Below are 24007 nucleotides of genomic sequence, written 5' to 3' on the forward strand. Positions count from 1 at the left end.
TCACAGAGTATGTCCTCCTTCATCTGTTCCTTTTCTCCCTTCCTATTAACCTCCTTCTTCTCTTCCTTTCATCTCCTTCTACACCTGTAATTCCTCCATGCACCTTCCTAGAAGTAAAACTCTACTTATACTTTAAAGCCCATTCTAAAAGTCGTGCCTTCTGGGAAGTCTTCTCCAAAACCTCCCTAGGATAAGCTGCCTCTTTTCTTCACTACTACTCTTCTTAAAATCCCTCTCTCATAGTATGATTCACTGGCTTTATTATTTTTAAAGGCTTTGTTTTTTAGAGCAGTTTTGGGTTCAAAGCAAAATTGAGTGGGTAGTACAAAGTCCCCACGTATACAATGACTCCACATATGCATAGCTTCACCCTCTGTGCCAGAGTAGCACATTTATTACAATCAATGAACCTACATAGTAGTCCTTAAAGAGAGATGTTTTTCACAAATATTTTCTCCTAGCCTGTGGCTTTTCTTGTCATTCTTTTGAGGAATTATCTTCGTATTTTCCTCCAGTAGACTGCAAGGTCCTCAAGAGCACGAGGTCTAGCTTTACATACACAGTGGCTGACAAAAGCATAGAAATAACTTTTTTGAACCAATGTGAAATGTAAGTATTGGTATCCTCATAAAAATCTAAACTTGATAACAAGTTAAAAACCATGAAATCAAATGTACATGTCATAAGAGCCCTATTTTATTTTTAAAATAGTTATACTGAAAGAGAGATCTAGAAGCAGAAACATATGAAGGAGTTCTATTTCTCTTCTCTGTGCAAACTGTCAAACAGTGTTCCGTCTCTAGTAATGACAGAAGCTAACTGTAGCCCAAATGCAAGCAACATGGATACAAAAGGGCCCAAGGTCAGTATTGTAACTGTTCACCAAGATTTGCCAACTCAAATGACTTTATTTCCAACTTAGGAAACAAGACCCTAAGGTTCTCTTTTATTTCCACCAAAATGTAAGTGTATTCATGATTGTGAAAAACAGGGCAAAAACAAAATGCATTTTTTCTGAGGTTCCAAATATTCAGAGTGTTTTTCCTGTTAGTCATGAATCTCTCCACCAAAAGTCTCCAAGGTTTTAATTCGTATTGAATTCAGAGAACAGGTTGAAGGTGAGATGGGTCAGGGTATGAAGGTGCAGCCTGAATCCAATACAAAAGCACTGTGGCACACTTCGCTTCCAGTCTTTAGGGAGGCACATAACCAAACAATAATGTGTGATAACAGGGATCTCCTGTGAGTCACTGACTCATGCCTGCTACTTTATGACAAATTGATTTCATTATTCCCATCCTCACAATGTTAAGTTGAAACTCAGATACTTTGTCTCTAGTGACATTGATCACACCCGTTTGTAGCTCAGTTCATCCTCTGGCTATTCCCACATCTGAGCAGCTTTTCTTTTCCATCTAGCCTGAGTTTTCTCATACCGATAAATGCCCAATCCTTAGAATTTTCCTCTAAGAACTCTTTCTATATAGTCTGTAGTTGCCATTTCATTATATAATAACCAAAATGTAGGTGTTTCATTCCTTTTTCCTTGTCAGCATCAGCTCTATCTGTCTCAGTTGCTTTTCTATATTACTTATATATACTTTTGTTTATAATACACACTTAAGAGCTTGCAACCCACTGATTAGAGAGTACTGCTGAACTCCACATGACTTACTTCTACAATAAATTTTGTGTTACTGCAGAGCCCTAAGCCTATTACCAAAAGAACTCAAGCAACAAGTTCTAATATCCATACAAAAGCATTAAAAAGGGACATATAGTGGAATAATAAAATGCAGGCAAAGAATGCATTTCTTAAAGTAGATGCTTTCTGTTGAAAACAAACTACAAAAAGATGGCAGAAGACAGATTTCTTTAGATAATATGAACAAAGTAAAGGTTCTCTCATGCCTGTGGCAATAAAAGAAAAGAAATATGTTCTGAATATAAACAGTTCAAGCGAGCAGAGTAACCTATGAGGGTGAAAAGGAAAGACTGTGTCATCTATTTTATATAGTAATTTTGAAGTTCAGTTCAGGAAAAATAACTAATACTAGACCTCAATTTAACTGGGATAAGGAGGTATATATAGATTTGAAGTTTTACTGGTAACAATAATCATTTCAAATCACTAAAGGTCATAAAAAGAAGTAAAGCAGTGGTACAGAAAGGAAACTAATACTTATTGAATATAAGCCAGAATTTTCCACATCTGCAAAAATGGTGTGAAATGGGAATTATTTACCTGCACTTCAAACAGAAGAACAGATGATAGGATAAGATGTGAACTCAATCCAATCAAGTCCTTTGATTCTAAATATGGTACATTTTTCACGTATGTCATGTTTTAAAGCATATTTAATTCTGAGTGCTAGAAACAAACAACTCTAGTGTGGTTACCACAGATGACCCTTTATTTGAAAACGGTTCAGTTCAGTTTACTATATATTTATTGACTGGCTACTGTGTATCAGGGCCTGGTCTGGGGGCAAGGATAGATACCATGCCTACTCCTGAGAAGCTTATGATAGAATGAGGAAATAAATGGATCCACTGTCCTAGGGGAGGATATAAGGCCAGATATGAAAAGTACATTTCAACCTGGGACTCCAGCAATAGGTTTAGAGAAAATGAGACCTAGCCTAGACACATTTTATCATAATAAAAAGCATTTAATGCTATCTATCCTATCTAATAATAGACAAACATGGTAATTGACCATACCTTCACTACATCTCCCATTGGCTAATCAGCATGATATGCAAATTAACCACCAACAAAGATGGAGGCTAATTTGCATACTGCAGGCATGGCAGGAAAGCGCAAGCCGCCAGCGTGCTGCCATCCAGTGTAGGCCGGCCCTAGAAGCCCCAGCAGCTGGCCTGCCTTGCTGCCCGGGACTTGATCAGCGGGGGTACCAGGTGGCAAGGCAGGCCCACCCCAGAAGCCCCAGCAGCCGTCTGATATGGCAGTAATTCTATCAGTAAGCACTCTGAAATTCAGTGGCATAAATGCACCAATTAAAAGACAAATTATGAGGGTGAATCAAAAACAAAACCCACTTTAAATATAAAGACACATATAGATTAAAAGTGAATGAATTAAACTGCAGCCTGTTTTGCTCAGTGGATAGAGCATTAGCCCATGGACTGAAGGGTCCCAGGTTCAATTCCAGTCAAGGGCATGGACCTCAGTTGTTGGCTTGATCCCCAGTCCCTATCAAAGCATGTGCAGGAGGCAACCAATCAACGTGTCTCTCCCTTTCCCTTCACTCTCTCTAAAATTCAACGAAAAAATATCCTTGGGTGAAGATTAACAAAAACAAAGTAAATGGATTAAGTAACATTAAAGAGATTATAAGAAAAATATATTCCAAATTTTATTAGTTGTATAATGGTTATGTTTAAATTATTAACACCTAAGAAATTGGGTGAAGGGTACATATAATATGCTGTAGTATTTTATAGTTTTTTTTACATGTATGAGATTTCAAATTAAAATATTAAAAAATTAGAAATTAATTAAAATATTAATTGAAATGTGTATGCATTACATGAAAAATCTAATTGCTTCTAGCACAATTTATTAAATTGTGCTAAAATTTACAAGGATTCAATTAAAAAATATCTTAATTCTAAATGATATAACAGAAAATATATAATAGTGCAGTTATAAGCACTTATCTGAAAATAAAAATTTAAAGAAGTGAATTTAAAGAAGGGATTGGCCAAAGAAAATATATGCACAACCCATGGACACAGACAACAGTATGGTGATGGCCAGAAAGAAGTGGGCGGCAAGAGCTGGGTAGAGGGGACAAAAGGGGGGAAATAGGGACATCCTATATAATAGTAATAAAAGGCTAATACTGTATGCACATTGACTGAATGGCAGAATGACCGGTTGCTATGATGCGCACTGGCCACCAGGGGAAAGACGCTCAATGCAGGAGCTGCCCCCTGGTGGTCAGTGCACTTCCATATAGGGAATGCCACTCAGCCAGAAGCTGGCTCATGGCTGGCCAGCGCAGTGGTGGTGGCAGGAGCCTCTCCCACCTCCGTGGCAGCACTAAGAATGTCCAACTAACAGTTTAGACCCAATCCCTTGTGGGCCTAAACCTTTGGTCGGACATCCCCCGAGGGCTCCCTGGCTGCCAGAAGGATGTCTGACTGCAAGCTTAGGCCTGATCCCCGGGGGAGTGGGCCTAAGTCGACAGGTGGACAAAGGGGTCCTGGACTGTGAATGGGCACAGGCTGGGCTGAGGGACCGTGCTCCCCCCCCCCCGCCCCCGAGTGCACAAATTTTTGTGCACCAGCCTCTCTAGTATATAAAAAGCCAGCGACCAGAACGCTGTAACGACTGGTCAGAGAATAGGTTGAAGGTGAGATGATGCCCACTGAGGCCAGCAAACCTGCCCAATCGGGGGTGAGGCCAGCCAGTCAACCACCCATTGCCCCTTCCCCAGTAACTTACCCCCTATCGGTCCCCCCACCCCATTTGGGGGCAGAGCCGGCTGGCCCACCACCCACAGCCCCTCCCCCCATGTCTTGCTCCACCCCTAATCAGTCCTCTGCACTTCAATCATGGGTGGGGCTCACCAAACAATTGCCTGTGGCCCCGCCCCCCAGCCGGCCTGGCCCTGAGTGGCCCCAATTGGGGTGGGCCAGCCGGCCAACCTCCCGCCATCTCCTCCTCCCGACAGGCCCAGTCCTGATCCGCCCCGATTGGAGCCAGGCTGGCCAGACCCCACCCGTGCACGAATTCATGAACTGGGCCTCTAGTAAATATATAAAAATAAATTATGGGGCATACCAAAAATGTTTTTTTGCAGATCTGACATAATATATACTTTTAATTTACAAAAACAAGTAATAGTACTAATTAACTACACTTTTTGCACCAAAGTGTCTTTTTATTTTACTTTAAAATCTTTATTGTTCAAAGTACTAAATATGCCCCTCCACTCCCCATTGACCTCCTCTAGCACACCCCTATGTTCATAGCAGCACAATTTACAATAGCTAAGATTTGGAAATAGTCCAAGTAACCACCAGCAGATGAGTGGATAAAAAATGTGGTACATTTACACAATGGAATACTACACAGCTATAAGAAAGAAATAACTCAACATTTGCAACAGCATGGGCCAGGAGAGTATTATGCTAACCGAAATAAGCCAGTCAGAGAAAGATATGTATCACATGATCTCACTCATATGTGAAATCTAATGAACAAAGTGACTTTTTGAAAACTCAGATGCCGAGTGGTGGGCACACAATGCAATATACAAATCATGTATCTTAGAAATGTACAGTTGTAATCTATACAATCTTCTTCACCAATGTCGCCCCAATACATGTTATTAAAAAGAGAAAAGAAAAAAGAAATTGAAAATACAACATTGGAGGAAAATATGTAGATATTGTGGCAAAAGCAAAAACTCAAGAGAGCAGAATTAGAGTGGGGCAGGGCCCCCTAGTAAGGCCACTAGTACTGGGTGGTCAGAGCTGAGGCAGCAATGCCCAGGGACAAGCCTAGAGGGATGAGGAAAGGGCACACATTAGGACTTTACATGCCTCGCCATGGACACTACTGACATTTTGGTCCTAGTGGTTCTTTGCTGTGGTGGTATGTCCTGTCAGTGCAGGGTGTTTAGTGCCATCCCTGCTTCTATATATTACATACCAGTAGTACCTAACTCCCTCAGTTGTGCCATTAAAAATGTATCTACAGACATTGCCAGATGTCACCAGGGAGCAAATTCATTCCTGGTTAAGAACAACTGTTGTACACAGAGCTGTGTTCTCTGTCATTTTCCCCGCAATCTTTAAAAGGACGTTGTTCTATAAAATACAGAAGGCTTAAACTCTAAGAAAATGCACTCTCTCTTTCCCTGTGATGGATGCATAAAGATTGCCATCAATGTTTTTCCTAAACTAATCTCAATTTTAAAAAAATGTTTTGCAGTATCGTTTAAATTAATTACTTAATCTATTAGGGCATCTGCTTCCTCACCCATAAAACAAACAAATGAAAAAAAGTGGAACTAATTTAGCTTTTCCCAAACCTGGCTGGCTCTGGGTCATCTGACATCTGTGTTTATAGAATGTAGATCCCTGGGCTTCATGACAAACTTACTGTAACAGAGTATCCAAGGAAGTAGCCAGAGAATCTGTATTTTTTAAAACAAGTTCTCAGGAGAATCCTGTCATCAGAAAAGTTTATGAGACACTGAATCAGATAATCTCTGAGGTCCTATCCGACTCTAACACTCTAGACCTTTCCAAAGAGAAAAACATTTTAGGAAGGCATTCATTCTTTTAGGCCACTGAAAAAGTACAGTAGTAATTGAATTCACCACCATGGTAATTTAGAAAGCAGTACCTGAGTGACCTGAAAGTTATAGAGACCGCCTGGGAATAAGCTGGTCAACAGAAACATTTGGCAACATTTACAAACAGTAAAAGCACTAGTGTTACTGGTATTTGGCTATATAGAGATTGATGCGCTCTGGAAGCAAAGGCTCCTATGCCAGGTAACTCAACTGTTAACACCTTCATTTCCACCTCCTTTTATTTCTACCCTTCTTTTTACAGCTTCAGAGTATCAGCACAAAATCAGAAATAAAAAGGCAATCTTCTTGAAATGAAAACACACATAACCTACACTGTCTTCCATTCATGAATGTATTTCTCAGAAGACTTTGCTGCTCTAGAAGGGACGAAGTGTACACAGTGCAAACTGTCTCGTATCAGGACTACTTAAGCCTTCTGCCTTTCCTAACAGGAAATACGGAAGCCCTGCAAGAAGCAATGCTGCTGGTGGAAATGCTGAACAATGGGTCTATTTCATATGTATTGGCATCATCTCCTGAGTCATTGAAATGATGGATGGTGTGGCCATGTGCTTAAGGCTGGGTATTATGTCACTTTATTAAGCCTAAAAAGTCACATAAATATATGCTACCTGAACAAATAAAAAGGCAGATTACAGCAGTGAAGTGTTATGCCAGGACACTTTGTGAGTTAATGTCCTCAAATATCAAATGTTGCCTGAAGAATGATGGGATAGAGGTATGTCCTCTCCCTCATATTCTTCACACTGAAAGTCTAAATGAACAGAGACTGTTTCCATCCTGTGTAGAACACTGAAGGTATTCAACAATCTCCATCCTGGGAATGATCACAGCGCTCATTCAGGCAGTACCTCGTACAGACCTTCTTATATGAATGTGGTTCACTCATTAAGTATCCACTATATTTCCTTCAGTCACAATGTGCTTTCAGCTATACTATTTCCCTCTTTCTGATAGCTATGTGTAAAAGAACAAAACAGGCTTTTCTCCCTGTCACATTGTAAGTCAGTGGCATTATTGTGCAATAATTCTTATTTTGTTTTCTATTAAACTTTAGCAAGCCCAGCAAATTTCCTCATGACAGTAACCACAACAGCCCTCTTTCTAAAAATTAATACATTGACTGGAATAACAGGGTCACCAATTTCCAATGTGTGAAATAGATGATAACATGAAAATACTTCAACATCCACTATGAGGAAATTTGCTGCACTCAGTGGTTCATAGATTGTTGCACAGTCAGGTCCTGCTAGAAGGGTCTATTTCAGTGAATTCAGCAAGTCAAAATATCTGGATAAATGCGTAACATCTTCTCCAACCTAATTTTGGAAAAGAAAGAGATCATGGCTGTGATATATTCCAGAAACTTTAAAAAATGTACCCAGAAAATGAAATGGAGTCATTGGAAGACATTAGGAATGGGAGTTACACTGTCTGATTTGCAGTTTAGATATTGCTCTGGCATTCGAGTGTGGGACAGGTATGGCGGGGGACACTGCAAATGCTCCAAGGAGAAATGATAAGGACCTGCACTTGCACAGTTCACCCAATTAAGGTTTCAAAGTGAGCCAGTCCCTTATTTCTGCAGTCACCATATTTCTGCATCCAATCCTCGGCTTTGCACAGCCAGACCTCATTTCTCTTGCAGAGGCACCGAATGGTGACAGCCTCTGAGAATCCACCTCATGCCAATGAAATTCTCAAGAACCTGATATATTAACTTTAAAAGCAGGTTATTCCATTGCAGTGGCTGAAATACATAATTTACTTTTAGCGTTGCTAGCTTGACACTTGTTCCACTTGTAAAGTGATCTTATATCAGTATTTCCCCAAACATCTGCCTACTTTACCAGTTCCATTTGGTCTTAATGGGTGCTTTCTTTAAAAAGGGGCTTCAATTGGATTCTTTGTCTTCCTTTTGTTAAGTTTTGAGTTCTTTATATATTTTAGAAATTAACTCCTTAGCACATGTATCATTGCCAAATATGTTTTCCCATACACTGGGCTCCCTTTTCATTTTGTTGATGGTTTCTTTTGCTGTTCAGAAACTTTTAATTTTGCCATAATCCCATTTGTTTATTTTCTCCTTAGTTTCTCTTATCCTGGGAGATGTATCTGCAAACATATTGCTATGAGAGATGTCTGAGATTTTGCTGCCTATGGCTTCTTCTAGAATTTTTATGGTTTCACAACTTATATTTAAGTCTTTATCCACTTTGAGTTTATTCTTCTGTATGGTATAAATGGATGGTCTAGTTTCATTTTTTAGCATATACCTATCCAATTTCCTCAACACCATTTATTTAAGAGACTGTTTTTACTACACTGTATGCTCATGCCTCCTTTGTCAAATATTAATTGAGCTTGGGTTGATTTCTGGGTTCTCTGTTCTGTTCCATTGATCTATATGCCTGTTCTTGTGCCAGTACCAGGTTGTTTTGATTTCACTGGCTTTTTAATATAACTTGATATATAGTATTGTGATTCCTCCAACTTTGTTCTTCTTCCTCAAGATTACTGCGGCTATTTGGAGTCAGTTTTGGTTCCATATGAATTTGTGGAGTATTTGTTCTAGATCTGTGAAATATGCCATTGGTATTTTAATAGGGATTGCATTAAATCTATAGATTGCTGTGGGCAGTATGGACATTTTGATGATGTTAATTATTCGAACCCATGAACATGATGTATAAGACAATCAAATTAGAAAAAGGGCAAGGGCCTAAACAGCCACTTCTCCAAAGAGGATATACCAATGGCCAAGAGACAACTGAAAAAATGCTCAAAGTCATTAATCATCAGAGAGATGCAAATTAAAAGAACAATGAAGTATCACCTTGCACCTGCCACATGGCTATCTTAAATAAATCAATAAAGAATAAGCGCTAGCAAGGATGTGGAGAAAAGGGAACCCTGATACACTGCTGGTGGGAATGCAGACTGGTGCAGCCACTGTGGAAAACAGTATGGAGTTTCCTCAAAAAATTAAATATGGAACTCCCATTTGACCCAGTGATCCCACTCCTAGAAATATATCCTAACAATCCCGAACACCAATCAGAAAGAATATATGCACCCTATGGTCATAGCAGCACTATTTACAATAGCTAAGATATGTAAACAGCCCAAATGCCCAAAAGTAGATGATTAGATAAAAATGCTGTGGTACATTTACACCATGGAATACTATGCAACTGTAAAAAAGAAGGATCTCTTACCCTTAGACACAGCATGGAGGAACTGGTGAGTATTATGCTAAGTGAAATAGGCCAGTCAAAGAAAGACAAGTATTATGTGATCTCACATATATGTGGAATCCAATAAATAAAATTAACTGTTGAAAAAAATAGATCCAGAGACAAAGAAGCATGGAACAGACAGTGGAATCTCAGAGGAAAGGAAGGAGAGGGGGTGGGAAGTAACTTATATGCATATATGTGTGCCCCACGGATACAAACAACAGTGTGGTGAAGGCCTGGGAGGGGGTGAGAGGTGGAAGCTGTCAATGTGGAAAAAGGGGACATCTGTAAAACTTTCAATTATAAAGATACATTTTTTTAAAAATGCTATCTCAAATGGACAAGTAAATAAAGATTCAGAAATTGTGCCCTGGGGTAAAGAGGGGGGTTCAATTTCATCCAAGTTTGCGAAATATGCAGGTAATCCTGTGAAATACTTCTTTATTGAAATATTTCCCAGACCTCTTCATGCTAATATTCCCAGTGATTCTCTGAGAGGGGTGGTGTATAGTGCTTTCCAAAATTAGTTGAACATGCCATACTTAACACGCACACACCGGGGCATATCTCCATATTAGTATTTTCCAGAACACACTTTGGGGAATACCAAAGGGTGTCTCCTTGTTCTCAATGATGTTACATGATTGTACTCTTTTCCAAAGGTTTAATAGTTCCAGGATGTATTTCTTACAGACTAATTGCTTCCTTATGGGGACTTTCAACATATAACTCAAGGAGTATAGAGTGGTAACAACACTCATAGTAGCAATTAACTCTAGCCTTCATTATGTGATTCTAACTTCTGCCTTCCTAATATTTGTGCAGACATTTCGCTCCTCCCCACATCTGCCTTTATTCATTAAATGCTCTATGAATAGAAAGATTGCATGATTCTCTAGTGGTCATTACATTTGCATCAATGCCCTCTAATTGCAGAATTTGAAACTTTCATTTAAATCTTAATTGAAAATGTACAAGTCAGTTCTGCCTTTAATCTAAGTATGCCACTGATACATTTATGTATCAGTGTTTAAAATGAAAATGTTTATTAACTTTTAGATATCCAAGATATTTTAATTTCGAAAGACACATGTATCAAGTATTTCTAATTTTTTCATGAAAATTGTTTGCTTTTTCCAACCAGAAATTAGAATAGTAAAGTAAAGGTCTACTCCAGAAGATAATTTTTACCAAATTCCAAATTCAGATTGAAATATATAGTGCTGCAAATAATCTTTTTCTTTTTTTCTGAAATCTCAGTTTTCATTTCTAACTTGGACTCTCCTTCTCCTTCTTAATTCTGCTCAAAATATAGCTGAAAATAAAACCTTTATGAGTAAGTCTTTTGTTATTGCCATCACCTGGGCAACTTATGGAGCATTTGCAGAGAAATTCCATTTGATGCGAAGAGCAATTAACAGCCCTGAAGTAGTAACTGTGACTACTTTGCAAGTTGTTTCGCTAAGACAGTTCTGTATTTCAATGCGATATATTTTTTTTCTTTTCACTCTCATAAATTGTGGAAACTTTAGAAAAACTTTTAAGAAGGTGTTGGTGTTTTACCTTTTTTTTCCTCTGATTTATATTCATTATTTGAAAATGAGGAAAGACTTTGGCCAGAGGGGCTGACTTTGGTAAACTATTTTCCCCTTGCAGATGCCTCAGAAGAAAGAGGGCCAGGATGCACTTTGCCAAACCTTGGGGCAGAGAGCCTACTTTGGTGAACTGATATTTCATTTTAGTTTTTATATTCCGGAGGGAAGAATGCTAAAGAAGAAAAGCAAGTCTGAAAAAGGTATCCATCTAAACATATCTGAACAGAAACTAAACACAGATTCTTGTTCTGAAACCCTAAGATTTCCAATTAAAATTATGGTTTCAAAGATGTTATCTTTAGTTTCACTTTCTTTAATCTAATGGAGTCTAAAATTTTATAGATGAAAAGGGCATTCTTAAACTAAATTAGCATAATTTAAGCATTGGAACATTTCTTAGTTGGAAAAGTATGATTTCTATGCAAATAGGCCATGATTTTGATTACACATACAATTTATATAGCTTAGAACCACTGCTGACAATGGAATTGTGGGCTTCTTTATATTGGTAATGTACTTTTTCACATTCATGGAATATAAGTCATAAGATCTGAAAGATCCAGGCATCACTTTAAATTGCCCTTTAATGTTTTTAGTAATCTTTTGGCCACTCTCCACATACGATATCATAAACATCATAAGGTCTTAGCGAACTGTCTTAGCGAAACAACTCGCAAAGAGGTCACAGTTACTACTTCAGGGCTGTTAATTGCTCTTCACATCAAATGGAATTTCTTCCATGTTGAGGAAGAAACTGGGTAGAAACAGAAGGATGGAGAGGAGAGAGTAAATCTATCAATCCAGATACCCCCTTCCTGGATTCACATTATAATTGAGGGAGAGGTGGAGAAGAACCAAACTCACATATGCATTTTTCTAATGCAGGTTAGTTTAAAAAGAGACACAAAGATCTATGTTAGAAACAGGTGAGGGACCTGAAACCTTTGTCCTGCTTTAGAATCAGGACAATGACTGGGAATGGAAGATGATGGCTTCCTGAGAGTGATAGGATGCTGTTACCAGAAGGAGGAGGAATGCGTACTGAGAGGGGAAAAATGATGTCCATTATACTGAAGAGAAATTTCATCCAATTTAAGGTCTATTGGAAATGGAGAAAACGAAGATTTGCTCATTAAATGACAGGGACCAGTGGACTGGATTCTCTCTAGTTCAGTGGTTCTCAACCTTCTGGCCCTTTAAATACAGTTCCTCATGTTGTGACCCAACCATAAAATTATTTTCGTTGCTACTTCATAACTTTAATGTTGCTACTGTTATGAACCATAATGTAAATATCTGATATGCAGGATGGTCTTAGGCGACCCCTGTGAAAGGGTCGTTCGACCGCCAAAGGGGTCGCGACCCACAGGTTGAGAACCGCTGCTCTAGTTTATCTCCATTTTGTTTCTACCATCAAAAGTTTTAAATAAATGGGTTGCACTGGCCAGGAGAAGTCAGTGGAGGAACAATAAGTATTGTGTAAGGATGGTATAGGTACACTCTTCTCTCTGCTTTTTAATTCCAAAACTGCAAGTGACACTTTCAAGTTTTTTTGATTCTCTAGAAAACCCTAAACATTATTGCAATTATTTTCTCTGACTTCTGTAGGAGAAACAGGTGTGCCTGGATCCTAGCTTCTCTAACTTCTATAGAAGAAACAGGTATGCCTCCATCCGTGCTTCTCTATCTTCTACAGAAGAGACAGGTGTGCCTGGATCCTTGCTTCAAAAAAAATTCAATTAAGCATAATTGAATTTTGCTTACGTAATTCAATTGAGATCCTATTATGTGACTGCAGCCTGCTAAGAACTAGTTTACTATACAGGAATGTTCAATTAGCAGAAGAGACAGACAGATAACCATAAGGTTTCAATGTGAAAATGTTATAACAGATATTATCTGGATGCTACATCACCAAAAATAAGAGGCACCTTTCCCATTCCAAGAGCTCATCGGAGCATCCTTGGAGCAACGAATGAATAAGCTAAGTTCTTAACAGGCTTAACCAGATAAAAAGAAATGGGGGTGTAAAGGTTTTTGAAGGGGTTTCTCCAAATATCAAGGCTAAAATATAATTTTAAAACACTTTGCCTTTAAAGGTGACCTTCAGGTTCAATCATATATAAATCAAGAGACTCTCTTTTAATGTCAAATTCATAACAGCAACACATGTAATGGTGGCATATAAGCATCATATTGAAATAGAACCCCTCTGGCTTTTTGCCAATTCTATAATGCATTCTCATCTTGCTTGAACATCATAAAATTTGTTTTTAATGTTACTAAGTGTAATAGTAGAAAAGCCTCAGAGACTTTAGGACAAATGTGCACAATTTTTAAGACTCAATAGGTACAAAATAATCTGAATTAAAATAGTTAGAATCTAATTGTGTTTAGAGTTAATAACACGAGGTGAAGCCATTTCTCATATTTACTTCAGAGCTCATAATGTTGCAATATCACCTATAACTATATAATTTACATTAAAGTGCCAGAAAATCTTGGAATTAATACAGGGAAAATAAATAGTAGCCATGCTTCATCAGGACTGGATTTAAGCTAGATTATTAGTATGCCTTACAACCATTGTCACATGTTATCTCAGAGCCTACAAATGGTAACTGCTGACATACTGGAAAAGTCCAAAAATACTGTTACAACATATACCCAGTAGCTAGATAATGCTGGGAATTCCATACATAAAATATTCATTTATTTAACTGCAGAAAATAATCCCAGAATGAAAAAAAAAATACTTTATGCCAAAACATCAATTACATTATGTAAATTGTACACAATATGAGAATGTGTAGAAGGATATTGCCCCATGAAAAAAGGGATCCAGTTTCAAAAACTACATACTGACCCTGGGCATTTTCTGAGCTTCCATTTATTCTTCTTGCGCTCTGCCCAGTTTTCATCCCATCATTCCATATAAGGAGGTATTACAAAGGTCAATAAATGACTCGGTCCCTAAAAAATGGACAGATTAAATCACTTTTCTTGACTTATCAGCTACAAAAACACCAATGATGTGTCCCTCCTCTGGATACCTCCTCCTCTGCAAGCTTTTAGAATATCCCCGTAAGTTTTCTTCCTATTTGTATAGCTACTTCTTAACAAGCTCATCTTCCTCTAACAGGTCCTTAATGCAGGAGTTTTTCATGATTCAGCACAGGCTTCCTTCTAATTTCACTTTATATACTCTTCCCTTCCCTCCCCTCACTTCTCTAGATATTCTTAGCCATACTAATAAACTTAATTATTATGAGCAATTAGTACCTCCCAAATTATATCTTCACATATAAACCCTCTTCTTAGTTTCAAGGCAATATATTAAATTGCCTTAACATCCTTCCTAAGATAATTCAAATTCTAAGATACTCAAAAGATAATTAAATGATGTGATGTCTGCAAAATTAATAGGCCTAACTGGTGTACAACCATGTTCTTCCATTCCCAAACTTGGTCCATACCAAGTAAATATCACCTCTTGCTCATGTAATTGTGCAAATTAAACTTAGAAATCATTCTCGATACCTATAACTCCCTTGAAACATTTAATACATCATTGGATTCTAATTTTTCATCCTGAAATCATCCCAAATCTATTAAATCCTCTCTGATCAAACTGTTTCCATCATAGTTCATCTTCTTTTCACATGTTTCCTTAAATGGTATTTCCGTAATACCTATGCCATTGGGTTCTCCCCACCCTGCAGAGTTATTGAGGTAAATTGACATGTAATATTGTGTAAGTTTAGGAGAACCAAGATGGCGGCATAGGTTAACGCCGGAGTTTGCTGCTTTGAACAACTACTTCAAAAGTGAAACCAAAAAACGGAAGGGACATCACCCAGAACCACAGGAACGCTGGCTGAGTGGAAGTCCTACAACTAGGAGGAAAGAGAAACGCATACGGACACTCAGAGGAGGCACAGTGCTGAAGGCAAATTCTGAGGTGTGGAGTGCTCGAGCGGGCTGGCGGCGGAGGGCGCGGTTGGCGTTTTCAATCGGGAGGGAGTCGCAGACTCTGAGCTCCAGATCCGGGCGAGTCTTTAGCGACCCAGACTCAAACGGGAGAAGCGGGACTGTCTGGCTTCGGTCAGAGCGAGTGCAGCTTTCTCTCCGAGGTTTGCAGCGGGTGCTGGGACTCAGAGAGGCAGAGCCCCTGGGGACAGGACTGAGAGCCGCCATAACTGCTCTCTCCGGCCCACCCTGTTGATCCTGTGCGACCCACCCCGCCCAAGCCCTGCACAGAGGCTTTTGCCGCATAGCCTCAGGCAAAGGCTAGATTAGCACCTCCCTAGAGGACAGAAGTTCTCTCACTGCTGACACAGCTGATTCTCATAGCCACTTGGCCTGGAGGTCAAACCCTCCCTGGAATTAGCTACAACAATCAAGATTTAACTATAAGACTGCGAACAAAGACCACTAGGGGGTGCACCAAGGAAGCATAACAAAATGCGGAGACAAAGAAACAGGACAAAATTGTCAATGGAAGATATAGAGTTCAGAACCACACTTTTAAGGTCTCTCAAGAACTGTTTAGAAGCTGCCGATAAACTTAATGAGATCTACAAGAAAACTAATAAGACCCTCGATCTTATATTGGGGAACCAACTAGAAATTAAGCATACACGGACTGAAATAACGAATATTATACAGACTCCCGACAGCAGACCAGAGGAGCGCAAGAATCAAGTCAATGATTTGAAATGCGAGGAAGCAAAAAACACCCAACCGGAAAAGCAAAATGAAAAAAGAATCCAAAAATGCGAGCATAGTGTAAGGAGCCTCTGGGACAGCTTCAAGCGTACCAACATCAGAATTATAGGGGTGCCAGAAGATGAGAGAGAGCAAGATATTGAAAACCTATTTGAAGAAATAATGACAGAAAACTTCCCCCACCTGGTGAAAGAAATGGACTTACAGGTCCAAGAAGCGCGGAGAACCCCAAACAAAAGGAATCCAAAGAGGACCACACCAAGACACATCATCATTAAAATGCCAAGAGCAAAAGATAAAGAGAGAATCTTAAAAACAGCAAGAGAAAGAAACTCAGTTACCTACAAGGGAATACCCATACGACTGTCAGCTGATTTCTCAACAGAAACTTTGCAGGCCAGAAGGGAGTGGCAAGAAATATTCAAAGTGATGAACAGCAAGAACCTACAACCAAGATTACTTTATCCAGCAAAGCTATCATTCAGAACTGAAGGTCAGATAAAGAGCTTCACAGATAAGGAAAAGCTAAAGGAGTTCATCACCACCAAACCAGGATTATATGAAATGCTGAAAGGTATCCTTTAAGAAGAGGAAGAGGAAGAAAAAGGTAAAGATACAAATTATGAACAACAAATATGCATTTATCAACAAGTGAATCTAAGAATCAAGTGAATAAATAATCTGATGAACAGAATGAACTGTTGATTATAATAGAATCAGGGACATAGAAAGGGAATGGACTGACTATTCCTGGGGGGGAAAGGGGTGTGGGAGATGCGGGAAGAGACTGGACAAAAATCGTGCACCTATGGATGAGGACAGTGGGTGGGGAGTGAGGGCGGAGGGTGGGGCGGGAACTGGGAGGAGGGGAGTTATGGGGGAAAAAAAAGAGGAACAAATGTAATAATCTGAACAATAAAGATTTAATTAAAAAAAAAAAGAAAAAAAAAAAATATTGTGTAAGTTTAAGGTATACAATGTGATTTGATATATGTGTATTTTGTGAAATGATCATCACAACAAAGTTGTTTAACACATCTATCACCTCACATAGTTACTCTTTTATGTGTTTGTGTGGTGAGAGGATTTAAGTTCTAATCTCTTAGTAAATTTCAAGAATACAATACAGTATTAACTACAGACACCAAGCAATACATTAGAGCACCAGAACTTACAACTAAAAATGTGTACCTTTTGACTAACATCTCCCCATTTCTCCCATCCCCTGTCTCTGGCAAAAACCCATATACTCTTTATTTCTATGAGTTAAGGTTTTTAAATTTTTTCCCCACATATAAACAAGATCATGAAATATTTATCTTTCTCTGTGTGACTTATTACACTTAGCATATTGTTTTCCAGATTCATCCATGTTGTCCTAAATGGCAGGATTTCCTTTCTTTGTTATGGCTGAATAATATGCCACTAAATATTATAGATAGATAGATAGATAGATAGATAGATAGATAGATACATTTTCTTTATGTATTAATTTGCCAACAAACAGATTGTTTCCTTAACTTGGCTATTGTAAACAAATCTAGAGAAGTGGGTGGTTGGCATGACCCAAGGAGAGACTCAGTCATCTCTTTCTCAACTAGCCATTATGCCAGCCATATATTTGGCAGGAATTTGATGACAGTCAACTTATGTCTCTGCTTCCTGGCAAGTGCCTAAAAGTTTAGATATTCTCTGTGTATTTTATTGATGAAAGCTTTATATATTTCCATCAACAGAAGTGCAAGTAGCAAAGCTGCTATTACATGAAAAAAAAAAAAAAAGATAAGGAAACATTCTACCGAAAGAAAGAAAGAAAGAAGAAAAGAAAAGAAAAGAAAAGAAAAGAAAAGAAAAGAAAAGAAAAGAAAAGAAAAGAAAAGAAAAGAAAAGAAAAGAAAAAGGAAGGAAGGAAGGAAGGAAGGAAGGAAGGAAGAGGAAGGAAGGAAGGAAGGAAGGAAGAAGAAAGAAAGAAAGAAAGAAAGAAAGAAAGAAGAAGAAAGAAAGAAAGAAAGAAAGAAAGAATAGTTCTGGATAAATGCAAATCTTTTTACCAGCATGTTTTTTTTATTAAGATTTCAATTTGCAATAATGTGGCAGGATTCATGAAAGTATACATATATTCTCAAAGCAGAGGTGTAGTGATAGAGGAACCCAGTCAAAGAAGCACAGGAGTTTAGCCAGTAGTAGTTATTCTGAGATCTTTTCCCCAAAATGTGAATTTGAACTTCAGTGTTCATGGTTTCATGTTGTGTGGAGACTAGCAACTGAAGCCTAAACCTGTCCAAGACAGGAAATCTATCTTCTTAGGACCGAGAGGCCAAAGGGTTATATCTTCAGGGAAAGGTTGGTTCAGGAATAACCATCTCTGCAGAAAACTACAAGAAAACTATTTCAAACCTTCCAATTACCTAGAGGACATGGGTTAAAACTGGTGATTAATGTTTTAAAGTTAGTCCTCCTGCAGGTTTACAGTCCATTTCATGCTGTCTTGATAATCTGAAAACTTTCAAACTGAGAATATGATTCAGAGATCCTAGACTCACAGAGTAAATGCACATAACTCCCCAGAAGAATAAACTTTTATCCCAAATCTCAGAGGATTTTCACAATTAAAAGTCTAAAGACAATGAGCAGCTCATAGACAGAAGTACCAAACGCCCAGGAAACAAGAAACCACAAGCAAGAACTAAATGAAGTGATAGAAAAAACCCACTTACAAGTACTTCAGATAATGGAATTATCACAGACTGTCTCCAAGGTACATATATCTGGCACATGCAAACAATATTTTTAAAAATCTTAAAATATTTCCTATGAACTGGAAATTATGAAGAATGACTAAGAAAAAAAATGACTAAGAATATTTGAAAAAAACAAAAACACAAAAAGAATTTCTATAAATACAAAAAAATAAAATTAAAAATCCAGCAAATATATTTAATGCCAGTCAGTCACAACTAAAGAGAGAGTTAAGAACAAGAGGGTAAATATGAGGAAATTATTAAAAATTGATTATAGAGAAACAAAGCTTAGGGTTCTCTTCCTTTTACTGACCCTTAAAACCACTCTGACTTAATTTCTCAGTCACTTAAGCTGACTGCAAATCCAACACGAGAAAATTTCTTGGAAGGCAGGTGAGTTACTTACATAGCAAGCTAAGTGTTCTCTTAGCAAGGCCTCAGCTCTTCCTCAATCAGAGCCTTTTTGAGTAGAAAGAACTTTAAAAAAGATGCTATGCCAGAAGAAGCCAGAGCTCCCTGAAAAATAGCCCTTGCTTCTGTGTTCAACCCGCTCGTCAGCAGAACCAGTAGCAGGGGGCCACCTAAATGGTAGCAGCTGGAGTGCGGTATAGTTTCCTGCTGCCAAGGTATCCATTAAAGAGCTGGCATAGGTTCCAGATGCACATTAGAAATGGCCTTTACTAAATACACAGTCTCCTCTTCCTTCCATGTATAGATTATAGTGCTTTAATTGGTCAATCTTTCCTACTGTGTTCTGGTCCCAGGACAGGGAGAGAGCTGAACTGTTCCTGGACGTGTTATGGTACTATTATGCTAAGAAAGTGTGAATAGAAACAAGGCTGAGAATGCATTTTCCAGAGGCTATTAGTTCCTTTTAGTTTTATGCCTAAAATCTGAATGTTTGGACTCAATATCCTACAATGTTTGAAACTCAAAGTTTCACTGCTTTGCTCCAAGGAAATATGGATCTTTGTTGGTCAACATGAGGAATTGCTTTCTGTTATGCCCATCTCAGACCTTTGGATGTATTAGGGATTAAAAATCAAGGAAACCCAGGAGAAATCAGAATTTCCAACTATAGGTCAGAAATTGTTGAGAAGAGTGAATTGTAAGAATCCTAAAATTCCCATCATCAAGGCACTTTACTGATCTTTTTAATCATAACTGTCATCTATTGTCTATATTCTTTTAAACCACCTTGGCAAGACTGTATATAACCACATGACCAGTATGATCCTGGGTATAGATCCAGGAAACTCTGGTCTCAGCTCTGCAATTAACTATGTAACCTTGGGCAGGGTGCAAACTCTCCTAGTTTCATTTTCATCACATGTAAATAAGGATGATAATAGCTACTGTAGTCTAAGGAGAAATGGCTTATAAGAGTAGGAATATAGGTGACAATGGAGTATTGTCCAGCAAAGAACAAGAGGATTCTTAACTCTAAAATTGTATATATTAAGCTATTCTAGCCATGCCTGTCCTCTGATTTTTTCCTATATAATAATAAACTTATTGAAAATAGAAACTTTTATTTATATCTCAATTCCTAGCATAGGTATCTTGCAAATAAAAGTTCTCAATAAATCCTTGCTGAGTAAATAAATTCTGATAGATTTAAGTCAAGACAGGTGTCCAGCTGTAGGGCCATAATGGAGAAGACAAGGGAATGTGGGAGTAAAAAGACAGTTATATAGTTTTCATTTGTCATATCAGTTAAAGGGAAAGATTCTATAAAGGGAAACCCACTTTTCCCACCCCCATGTATATTGGGTGTCTATATAAATTGACTGTCTCAATTTCCCTTTCTATAAAGGGAATAACTTCAAAAATATATAGAGAGAGACATTTCCCATTTCCCTATTTTTTCACATGTGTGGGCTTTATGTCAGATGGTCTTAGAGCAGACCCAAGGGTAGAATCCTATTCCTACCAATGGTGACCTATGTGGTCTTAACATTTTTCTTTATTTTCCAAAGGACTACATTTAAATCTTTATGCACAAAATGAGGCCTCTCATCTTGCGTCTATCAGAGTTTATGAACATGATCCTTATTCAACCAAATGCAGCCCCTATTTAAACAGACTTGATAAGTATGTGCTTAAATAATAACGTCCTGACCCCTGCCAAGTCATATGAACTTAAGAGGCAAGAGATCCAGTACAAGGCAGATATGGAGAATATGTTCTATATGATTTCTTATGTGGAAAACCAAAGCTTTGATTATATAAGCTAAAGATGAAACTATCATAGAATTCAAATATCATTTTTATTTGAAGCTGTATCCACATATGTGTATATATAAACTTATTTAAAATTTATTAACAATTATTTAGAGATTTAAAAAATACTGCCATATTAAAAGTACTATATATGTTATCAGATAATTCTGATTTCAGAAGTGCTTAAATGCAAAATACTCAAAACAATAAAATGTTTTCAGTTAAAGATATGCCAAGGAACAGAATAGTCAGCAAGTTTAGGTGCTTGAGTGGAGTGATCATAATCCAGTACCTGATCTTTACCCTCACAGAAATTCCTTTCTTTTTTTCAAGGATTTATGCAGGTTTCAAATGCACAGTCTTAGACACCAGGATGATTTACTGCTAGTGCCTACTCAGTGCAGTAGTCAGGATACCTACCTCCTCTAAGTAGAGACCCCAGGAAACCAAATTACTAAAGAAGTTTGTGAGATCAGTTTTAAATAAGAGGGTTTCTTTAATTGGATTATTGAATTTAGAGCATAGAACATGGATTTAAGGTCTACAGAAGCTAAAGAAAAAATGGGAAAATAGAAAATGGGTTGAAGGCTTCCATAAGAATCAGGTAGAAAATGTTTACACTTCAACAAAAATATATATATTCTCTATTTTCTCGAAACACATGAATAAAAATCCTATTTTAAAGCTGATTTAATTTTTCCATCCTAAGCACAGAGAAATCTTTACTATTACAAAGAAAATCCATGGTATTAGTATGATAAAAAATGAGAACGACACTAAGCTTCAGTGTCAGGAAGATATAGGCAATGTTGGAAACCGTGGTGAACTAATGAAATAATTTTGTTTCCACAAGAGACAACTGCACTAACTGTTGCCTTGTTGGAATTTGAGCTGGGTTTCTGGATCTAATTTATTTTTTTAAGAGAAATTTCACATCTGGATTATGAATGTAAAATTCCTTATTTTTAAGAGTAGATTTAATTTCTAAAAATAAGGTGTAGGCAAACAAAACACATCTGGAGATCATATTCACTCTATGGACTGCTTCCATAAGACTTATCTAGAGGAATTCTGCCATGGTCTGAGTGTTTGTATTCCCCCAAAATGCATGTTGAAATCCTAACCCCAAAGGTAATGGTACTAGGAGATGGAGCCTATGGGAGGTGTTTAAGCCTTGAAGGTGGAGCCCTCTTGAATGAGATTAATGCCTTTCAAAAGACACTCCAAAGAGAACCCTGACCCTTTCACTATGTGAGGGCACCATGAGAAGTTCACAGTCTTCAACCCAGAAGAGGGCCTTCACTCAAACTTGCTAGTACTTATCTCAGAACTCTGAGAGATAAATTTCAGTGTGTGGTATTTTATTACAGCAGCCTGAACAGATGAAGACAGATGTTTCAACAAAACAGTGACTAAACTTAATTTCATGATCCTGCAGTAATTGGACACATGTGCCCTCCTAACTCTCTCATTCTGCTGTTCTCTTTGGGCTAACCTGGATTTCTGTTCTCAGGCTCTGGTTTTCAGGAATTTGTGGACAGCCCATTAACAAGTTTCTTTCTACTAAGTCAGATACAGAATTGGTTAGTTTATGCTTTCAGTGGTTACTTTTCAGTCAAGAGGTTCACTTTTTTAATATTTTCATTTTCAATAGCTCAAAATAGCCATGATTCCCTTCAAGAAGGACTTACAATTTTTGCAAGTGATTCTCTTTGAAAGAGCCATCTTCCTAACTTGCATTGGCTAGCAACACATTCATAACTCATTATTTTAGGACGTGTTTCTACTATAATGACTAGAGGCCCAGTACACAAAAATTTGTGCACTCGGGGGAGGGGGGGGGTCCCTCAGTCTGGCCTGTGCCCTCTCGCAGTCTGGGACCCCTCAGGGGATGTCCACCTGCTGGCTTAGGCCCGCTCCCTAGGGGAACGGGCCTAAGCTGGCAGTCAGACATCCCTCTGGCAGCCCAGGAGACCTCGGGGGATGTCCACTTGCGAGCGGGGAGCAGGCTTAAGCTGCAGTCGGATATCCTTAGCACTGCTGAGGAGGCGGGAGAGGCTCCCGCCACCACCGCTGTGCTAGCAGCCATCAGCCTGGCTTGTGGTTGAGCAGAGCTCGCCCTGTGGGAGCACACTGACCACCAGGGGGTAGCTCCTGCATTAAGCGTCTGCCCCCTGGTGGTCAGTGTGTGTGTCATAGTGACCAGTCATTCCCAGTCATTCTGCTGTTAGGGTCAATTTACATATTACCCTTTTATTATATAGGATAGAGGCCTGGTGCATGGGTGGGGGGCAGCTGGTTTACCCTGAAGGGTGTCTTGGATCGGGGGGGGAGGGTGGTCCTGCTGGGGTGCCTGGCCAGCCTGGGTGAGGGGCTGAGGGCTGTTTTCAGACTGGCCACACCCCCTTCAGGGTGGGGGCGTCCCACTGGGGTGCCTGGGTGAGGGCCATTTTCAGTCTGGCCACACCCCCTTCAGAGTGGGGATCCCCACTGGGGTGCCTGGCCAGCCTGGGTGAGGGGCTGATGGCCGTTTTCAGGCTGGCCATGCCCCCTGGTGACCCAAGCTCCTAGCGTCTCCTTTTTTTCTTTTTTTTCCCTGGGATTTATTTATCTTCTATAATTGAAACTTTGTAGCCTTGAGCAGAGCCCAGGTCTGGCTGGAAGCCTGCCAGGCTCCCAGCCCCTCCTAGAGCAGAAGCCACGCTGGCTGGAAGCAGGTATCTGGGATTTATTTATGTTCTATAATTGAAACTTTGTAGCCTTGAGCGGAGCTGAGGGCCAGCCAGGGCAGGCGAGAAGCTTGGCTTCCTCCATTGCCGGGGGCAACCCAAGCCTTCTGCTAGCTCCAGCTCCATGGCCCCCGCCATCTCAGTTGGGTTAATTTGCATACTTGCTCCTGATTGGCTGGTGGGCGTGGATTGTGGGCATGGCTTGAGCGCAGCGGAGGGATGGTTAATTTGCATGTTTCTCTTTTATTAGATAGGATTATTTCAAAGACTATTTTGGATTTTCAATTTGCCTGACCTTTTCCTCAAATTCAGAAAAATTATACTAACTCCCTGTCTGACTATACTCAGCATTTCTCCAGTGCTCCAGTTTTATTTTTTATGCATATTACCAACTTTC

General features: G+C 38.9%; 1 protein-coding gene across 1 annotated transcript in view; it reads right to left on the reverse strand.

Moving 5' to 3' along the window:
- Positions 1 to 24007, reverse strand: part of LOC118651610 (cytochrome c oxidase subunit 7B2, mitochondrial) — a 99718-nt gene that overhangs the window by 828 nt on the left and 74883 nt on the right. The window lies entirely within an intron of this gene.

The sequence above is a fragment of the Myotis myotis genome, unplaced genomic scaffold, assembly GCF_014108235.1.
Source record: "Myotis myotis isolate mMyoMyo1 unplaced genomic scaffold, mMyoMyo1.p scaffold_m19_p_1, whole genome shotgun sequence".
In the NCBI taxonomy this organism is placed as follows: Eukaryota; Metazoa; Chordata; class Mammalia; order Chiroptera; family Vespertilionidae; genus Myotis; species Myotis myotis.